This window comes from Amborella trichopoda, chromosome 9 (assembly GCF_054954075.1).
Source record: "Amborella trichopoda isolate Santa Cruz 75 chromosome 9, AtrichopodaSantaCruz75HAP2 v2.0, whole genome shotgun sequence".
In the NCBI taxonomy this organism is placed as follows: domain Eukaryota; kingdom Viridiplantae; phylum Streptophyta; class Magnoliopsida; order Amborellales; family Amborellaceae; genus Amborella; species Amborella trichopoda.
The window spans coordinates 50547049-50556261 of record NC_142344.1 but is presented as its reverse complement, the minus strand read 5'-3'; the positions used below and the strand labels follow the sequence as shown (position 1 = coordinate 50556261).

General features: G+C 34.7%; 1 pseudogene; it reads right to left on the bottom strand.

Moving 5' to 3' along the window:
• Positions 1 to 926: 926 nt before the first annotated feature.
• On the bottom strand, positions 927 to 1400 carry LOC148780623 (dirigent protein 21 pseudogene; annotated as a pseudogene).
• Between the last annotated feature and the right edge of the window lie 7813 nt (positions 1401 to 9213).

Sequence of the window (9213 nt, the reverse complement as noted above, 5' to 3'; positions counted from 1 at the left end):
TAAAAAAATATAGATTGACCGATCTTCTTTGCAATTTCCTCGCATTTCGCACTTTACCTAAATTTTAAAATCCGTAGGTGAATCACTCAAGGGAAAAAAAACCCTATCTAATGATTAGAAAGTGGATTCTAAAATTTCAATTTGAAAAGATACTCTTAATTAGTCTCCAAAAGCCCTATCTAATGGTTAGAAAGTGGATTCTAAAATTTCAATTTGAGAAGATACTCTTGTTTAGTCTCTTAGCCAATGTAGAAGAAGTACAATTCGCTCTGCCGAAAATGTAACAAGAATTGTTATTAGGGAGTGTACAATGAGGCTATTTTCCATTAATACAAAGTCCACAATTATTTATAAGCATCCCATATGAAATATGAAATATGAGAGTTTGGATATGTCACAAAGTTCAAAAAAATTTCTTTCAAACTTTGAATTTGATCAATGAAATAAATGCGGAATTTCACATCCAAGATTAACATAGAGTACCTTGTACCAAAACTTAATGATCTCATTGTATACTTTTTTATCTTTTTCTTGTGAGATTAAAGGAATGGAGACACAATGGTCCTTATTACTTGTTTTCTTTAACAAATGCAGTCGATTCCCGTTCCAAAAGCTTGAGCTCATGGTGGGGACAATCACACAAACATGAAAATCATTTATCGTGGGAATCACAAATCACAAAATGGTTAAAATCTCAAACAGAGCCAAGCTAGAAATGGATGACTGTGACATTGCATTTCGACCAAGCATACAAACATGAAAATCAAATTACTGTTTGTGGGAATAAAGAATCACAAAATGGTTGAAGTGGAAATCAAAAGTCACAAAATGGTTGACAACTCAGAACAGAGCCAAGCTAGTAATGGATGACTGTGACATCGCATTCGAGCACAAAGCTCCTGGTGACCTTGTTCGCAGAGTAGGTCTTAGCGAGGAGAAAGCCACGAGCAAGACGAAAGGCTCCCTCCCACAATGGACATCTCCCTTACATTCTCCATAGTGGGATTCCTCCCAATCATAGTAAGCGTGCTTCCGTTGAACTCTCCGGTCGTGAACAGAAAGTTGAGTCCCATGAAAAGGCTGAATTCAGTCTGAGATGCCGAGGCATAAATTCCCTGCATTCTCCCTATTACCTTAGAAGTTATGGCACGGCCCTGAGTCAGGGGGTCATCTACTACGTTCAACATACCGAAGAATGTCGAAGAGGTTATGGTGGTGTTAGCCATGGCCACAATCAAAGCCGTCGCATTCTTAGTACCGCTCGCTATGTCGTGGAAGTAGAAGTGGAGATAACTCACCTTCTCTTTCCCTAGGCCTAAGCTCTTCTTCCAGTCCGCACCTGCCTTGCAGGCGACAATGGAGGAAAAGAGAAGCATGAGCAAGACCACCAGCCCTCTCATTTTTCTTTTTCTTCTTCCTGGGTTGGAGCCCAAAACCTCAATGTTCCAGCCCAAAACCCTTGGCAAGAGAACATTGGCAACATAAGATAAAATGAAAAGCATTACACAATTTGGGGGAGAGCATGCCAAATTTAACATTTAAGTTTTTAGTAATTTACGTATGGACAGAAAACAAAAATGAAATGGGAAAATTTTTGGCAAAAATTACGTGAAAGGTCAGTCAACCAATATTTTTTTCAATTTTTTCCTAAATTGGCCCCAATCCAAAGATGACATCTTCTGACCGCTTTTTAATTCTTATTTTTTTAGTTTTTTTTCTGGTAGCAGTAGCATAGTGCCCTGTTCAGAAGGCAGTTCGAAGTTGGCATCCTCAGACCACCTTACTTCTTAGCAAACAAATGAGCTAACGCCGTTTGAGGATGCCAACCACGGACTGCCCTAAAGAGTATCAGAGAAGGCAATCCAAGAAAGGGCACCTCATACCGCCTCCGAATGCTTAACAAAGTCATTCTTTCCTGTTTGAGGATGCCGATCTCGAACCTCTTTGAAGATCACCACATAAGGTGGTCCGATGATGCTGCATCGGATTGACTACGCAGTGCCCCAAACATTAGGGCATAGCCCTACTATCGAAAAAACATAAAAAAAAAGGTTAAAATGTTGTTCGAGGATGGTATCCTCAGACTGAAGGGAAATTTTGAAAAAATAAAAAACTCCAGGTTGATCGACCTTCCGTGTAATTTTAACTCAAATTGACTCATTTTATATTTTAGTATTCTTTTGATATCGATAGATACTTCACTCTAACCTTTTTATTAGAAAATATTTGGTGGTTTTTCAATACCATCGTCACTTAATGCTCGACCACCCCTATAGGTCGAGCATGTTTGGGGGGTGTTTTGGATCCAACTATTTATGGATCATCTTTCTTTTTTTTTCTTTTTTTTTTTTGAATGATAAAGTGAATTCATCAAGTACTATCAGGGGTGCACAAGGAAAGAAAGGAATAGAGAAGAAGTAAGAGAAAAGAAGAGAAAAGCAGGGTTGGAAAAGAGGGAGAGAGAGAGAGAGAACTCCCTTCAATAGTGACTATGGCTGAGCTTGTTCAGGTTTAGATACACCAATATTTATCTCCCAAAGATCAACTTCATTGGCAGTAACATGAGTGCAAATGCACAAAATAAGATAAAAAGGACATTGCCCAAAGTGGCCCCTTAGTAATCCGCTTTACCTTAGCTGAAAGAATATCACCAAAGATTCAAAGTCACCTCTTGAACTCCCATCAAAATTCAATCTGTACTTGTCTTGGTAAGGTGGAATCCAATTAGAATATCTAAGTACTCCATTTATGTTTGGAAAAAGTTTATATAAGGGTGAAACCGTAAACAATCAAATTAAGGTGCATCTCAAAATTCATTAGATTGTTTTGATGCCCAAAAATTAATTATCTCGACCTCGAGATATATAGACATGAGAAAAAATATATTTCTAAGTCTTGGAAACAATGCATTTTGTAATCTATTTTCTGGACTGTCAATTTTCAAGTTTTCATAGATTTGCTCGATATAAACTATTTTTGAAGTTTTAAATTTTCTAATGAAAATAAGGGATTGTATACGAAGAGACCATTTACCTTTGGCACAGGCAAACCACAATTATTTATAACCATCCGATGTGAAATTTGATAGCTTGGGTGTGTCATAAAGTTCGAGAAGATTTCTTTTGAAATTTGAGCTTGAACAATGAAATAAATGCAGCCAATGGTCAAGATTAATTGGGGTCACCTTGTATCAAAGGTCAATGGTCTCATTATATATATTTTTTAAAAATTTAAGCCATCACAAAGTTTTAACAACACCGTTCGACCATTTGAAAATACACCTTACTTTGATTGTTTAGTGCCTTGGCCTTATACAAACAACACCCTTTATGTTTTGAGATCATGTTGACCTGTGAAAAAATAATTTGGCGCAAAAAAAACAAAAAAAAAGAACTAACTCCAAATCGAACTGCCCCCATATATGATTGTGCTTCGACCATTTGATGGCACAAGTAGATGTAGGGTTTTAAGGACTCCAAATTTTCTATTGTAAAATATTTATATGCTAAACGCGGATAATAGGGGGATTTTCATGTAAAAGAAATGCCCCCGTAAGTTAATAATTTGGGCACAAGATCATGTGATAGGTGGTCTCGAGTGACGACTTTCTCGGCTACCTAATTTATATAATTAGCAAATCAACCCCTAATTTTTACAAATCAGCAAGTCAATTGTTTTATATCTCACATGCATGTGCATGAGAGAGAGAGAGTGTACTCACAAGAGAGAGAGTGAATAAGAGAGTGAATAAGCAAGAGAGAGAAATCTACAGACCCATATTATAGGATACCTAAATTTGAGAGAGAGGGAGAGCGAGATCAACCATCTTTTCATATCTTAATAAGAGATTTTCATATCCATCCTTAACTTAATATTGTTTTAATATCTTAATTAGGGAGGCACAAGAGAGAAAGATTTCTAGATCCTCCTTATCTAACATTGTTTCTTCTTCATTGTTTTTAAAACCTCTTAAAGTTAGATCGGTGTATTTTTTTTATTTATTTTTTATCACACATTTTTCTAAAAGTTGTGCATGCAAGTCATCCCTATTTTTTCCCTTTATTTTTCGTTTCAAACCTCCAAAAATGGGTACATATCCCCAATTCAATCCCTATTGTGCGTAACTAATAACAAGAGAGAGAGAAAGTACCGACAATTTAAAATTTGATAAATATGAAAATTTAACCTATATGATTAATATATAGTAGCAATAAATTAGGGTGTGGTTTCTATAAGGTTGCACCTTAAATAATCCAATTAAGGTGCACCTCCAAATTTTAGTATAACATATAATTTTGGGGTAAATTTTTTTTAGGATTATTTGAAAATCTATCTTCATTTATAATTATAAAATTTTATACTCCAAAAATGGATAAAATCAAATAGATATATAAAAATTTTTAAATCTTGAAATTAGACGGTCTAGATAACGGGTTGCCAGATGCGCCTTTTTTGAGACTCAAAATCTTTTTTTTTTTCATATTTATACATCTCTATGTCGAGATGATTAATTAGAGGGTTTTTTGATATTAAAACAACCTTTTCTGATAGATTTTGAAGTGCAACACTATTTCTACATTTTGATGATGCAAACATATATAAACTTTTTCCATAAAATTATCGTGCCTTAGTATATAATGGGTGCGCTTTCTATAAGGTTGCAACCTTAGACAATCCAATTATGGCGCATCTCCAAATTTTATCATAACTAGTAATTTTGTTTTAAAAAATTCTTAGGATTATCTTAAAATCTATTTTCATATCTAATTAGAAAATTTGAAACTCCAAAAATAGTTAAAATCAAGGAGTTCTATAAGCTTATAAAAATCTTGAAAATGGCAGCCTAGGTAAAGTGTTGTAAGATGCACTATTTCTGATGCTCAAAAACTTTTTTATATCCATACATCTCGATGTCGAGATGATCAAGTAGGGGGTTTTTCAACTTTAAAACAACCTTTCTAATAGATTTTTGAGGTGCATATGTAATTCTACATTTTAAGGTTGCAACCTTACATAAACGTTTTCCTCATATAATAATGTAAATAAGAGAAAATAAAATTCAAGTTTTCCTCATATAATAATGTAAATAAGAGAAAATAAATATCAAGATAGAGAAAGATAGGCATACCATATCTAAGATTGAGTTTCCATTTTTAATGAGCGAGAGAGATTTCCATATCATTGATTATCTCCACATTGTTTCCATATCTTAATTTGAGAGAGAGAGAAGAAATTATTTTCATATCTTAATGAGAGATTTCCATTAAGAGAGGCACAAGAGAGAGATTTCCATATCCTCCTTATCTCAACATTGTTTCGTCATATTCTTTTTAAAACGTCCTAAACTTGGTAACAATTAGATCTTGCATTTTTTTTGTTGTTTTTGTTTATACATCCCTTTCATAAAAGTTCTACATGCAAGTCATACCTAAAATTTTTTCCCCTATTTTTTGGTTCAAACCTCCTAAAATAGGTACCTAACCCCAACTCAACCCCTATTGTACTGAATAATCACGAGACAGAGAGAGAGAAAGTACCGACAATCTAAAATATGAAAGATATGAAAATTTAACCTTTTTTATTTTTATAATATATAAAAGAGCAATAAAATTTATCTTATTATAGTAAGTATATATATATATATATGAAAAATCTTCCCAATGCCTATAGGTGAAAATGAACAGTGATTTCGCCTATACTCATCATCTTCCAAAGTTCATCGTAAGGTCACGATTGTATGTTAGTGTTTCAATTTTTATTTTATTTTTATTATAAATCAGAATGATTTGAAATTTAGAGTGTGTGTACATCTTAGTGAGATGCACCTAATAAAAATATAAAAAAAAATATTTCGTAAAATATAAGTTGACCAAAATACCCCCATAAATTTTCAGAGGTATTTTGGCCAATTTATATTTTACGAATTATTTTTCTTATATTTTTATTAGATTCTTCTATTTTTGATGAATACACGCTGTAAATTTCAAATAATTCTGATTAGTAGAAAAAAATAAAATAAAAAAGAGAAACACAACCAGGCAACTGTCACCAAGCGATGAACTTTGGACGGTGATGAGCATATGCAAAATCACTGTTCATTTTTGCCTATAGGCATTATGTAGTATTTTCCATATATATATATATATATATATATATATATATATATATAAAGAAAAAGGCTGGTGTAGGTCTACTAGCTCACATCTACATATAATATATAAAGAAAAAGGCTGGTGTAGGTCTACTAGCTCACATCTACATATAAGTCTAACGGCAAGACATCAATCCTCAACAGGACGTACTTTCAAATAGACTTGAAATATGTTGTTTTGGTATCAGAATTCTTTTTGATGGCCTAAAACTTATTTTCATCTCTAACTATAGAATTTAAAGTTAAAATATAGGTATGTTGAGCAAATCTATGAACACTTGAAAATCTTGAAAAATTGATGGTCTAAATGTACTATTTCCAGTACTTAAAATCTATTTTTTTTCATGTCCATACATCTCAAGGTCGAGACAATCGATTTGAGGGTTCTTTTTAGTATCGTAACAACTTTTTATAATGAATTTTTGATATTTGATTGTTTAGAGCCTCACCCTTATGTAAATTTTTTTATTTAAGGAATATAGAAGTTTAAATATTAAAAAATAATAAAATATCACATTTCCACAAGTCTATTATCGTTAAAAATTGGGTAGTTGGAAGCATTAATTGGAAGAGAGATCAAAGGATTGAAACAGAAAAGCAGCCCTTGTCCCAACCGGAATTCTAAGGTCCAATGATAAAATCTTCCCTAAAAAAGAAAAGTGACATCCCAGCGATAGAGATAAAAAGTCTTACATCGAGAGTGAAATTCTTTATTTAAAATTATTACTACGAAACAACAACCAATGCAGGTCAACAATAGCCCTGCCACCAAGACTTTATTTTTATTTATCCTTCAACTACCCTACTATAGAGCTGGAAGATAAATATGTTACTTCTTTTATTTTTATTAAAAAAAGGAGACAGGGCCTTCTTTTCAACTGATTTTATGATAAAAAAAAAAAAAAAGAAGAAGAAAAGAAAACAAAACAAAACAATAGCCCCTAATTATCTAAAAAATCCATAGTAAACTTTATTCCGTTTCCAAGAACAATAGACCTGGTTCACTCTACAGCACACAAGGACAACTGCACCACCAGAAATTTTAAAGATCAGGCCGAGTCAGTAGTGAATAACAGTGACATGGTACTCCATGATAGCATTCAAATTGGTGGCGTTGAAGGAGTATGTTCGGAGGCGAGCATAACCGCGAGCCAATCGAAATACCCCATTCCCACCCACCACGGACATCTCTCTCACCTTATTCAAAATCGGGTTCCTACCGACGACTGTGAGCTCACTCCCATTGAACTTGCCCTCTGTGAAGAGGAAGTTCATCTCCATAAAGATAGTTGGCTCAGTTTGGGACACAGAGGCAAAGATGCCTTGGGCCTTTCCGATCATCTTCGATGTAAGGTTGGGGCCCTCAGTGAGTGGTTGGTCCATAACCCTGACCATGCCAAAGAGGGTGGGTGAGGACTGGGTGATATTGGCCTCGGCCACGATCAGAGGGGTCGGGTTCTTCGCGTCGAGCATGTCGTGGAAGTAGAAATGAAGGTAGTCCACTTTCTTCTTGCCTAGGCGTAGGGGTCCTTTCCATTCCTCACCATCCTCAAAGCCCTGAGCCTCTAAGGTTGGCCAAGAGCAACAAGGAGGCTAGCCCTATGGCTAATGTGTTTCCTCTCATCTTAGGATGGATTAGCACCAAAATCTTGGTTAAACCAATAACTTCCTCCTAATTAAGCTATGGGCTCATTTAGTGGGCCTATTCACAAGGGCATGCTCTTTGTATAGTAACCTAATTAGAAGACTTTTCTTGCTTTACGGGTTAGTTATCTGCAAAGTCTTAGCTGCCATTAGGTATAGCACGTTATGCTTTTATGATGTTGACGTTAATATAATGTTTACAATTTGCCACTTGGCGGTGTTGTTATTTTATCAATGCTTGAAAGATTTTCAATCCGGATCGAAATTGGCAGATTTGGATTGGGAATTGTGGTAGACGATCTGGTTCCTACAGTATATCGCGGATCCAGTTGTTCCCTCCTAAAACCCAGCGGTTCTAGATAGAACCAACTAATTATGTCATAGAACTGACAGAACCAGTCAATTCTACAGAAACCGGTTCAGCACCCTACTTCCCACACATGTTTTTAGTATACCTTAATTTTTGGAGCAATTTACATATGGACACAAAATAATTATATAAAATATAAAATGGGCCGTTTTTGGGCAAAATTACTAGAAGGATCGGTCAAAATGTTATTTTTTTTCTTATTATGAAATTACCTCTCAATTTGAGGATACTTAGACTGCTTTTTAATTTCATTTTTTAGTTTTTGCAGTAAATAGGGTTGTGCCCTATGGTTTGGGGCGGTCCGAGACCTCATTGAACCCTTCAATGCCTTGTTTTGGTGGTGTTCTGGTGGTCCCATATTAGAATCCTAGGACCGCATTAAACCCTTTGATGCCTTCAAAATAAGGAACATCGACAAACTTTTGGGTAACCATCTCCTGCATCTTTTTGGGCTTCCATGCCCTTTTATAAGGGCTTGCAAATCAAGATCTGTTTTTTTTTTTTTTGGGTAATTCAGTGAAGAAGACAAGCCTCTATCCATTTTTTTCGATAGATTAAGAATTAGCTTTTAAAGGTATTAATAAAATAGTGTTAGTGATGGAAATGAAAACCACAACGTGGTGACTAGGGTGTGGGGTGCTAAAACCACGACCTTAGGCCCTTCCCAAACCGAGATCTTTTTTGTGAACAAAAAATCGCGAAGCGTCCCTTTTAATGTCATAAACTCTCTCTCTCTCTTTAATTTACCTCCATTCTTTAAGCAACTGGCAATATGCATGATGGAGTCCATCTTAAAGTTCGTTTTCTTTTGCCTCTCCCATTAAAATGTGGGAAGAGAAGAAAAACCCTTTGACCCTTATGTTTAACCTTATAGAAAAATTTGGGTTAGAAAATTTCATTTCACAACAACTACTCGTATTTTGAACCTCCTGTTGACTGTAAAAGGATTGTAACGGACAACACACGCTTAGATATGATACGTTATCGATATTTACATGTTTTTTTTAAATAATTAAAAACTATAATGCAATACCACTTTATTATATTT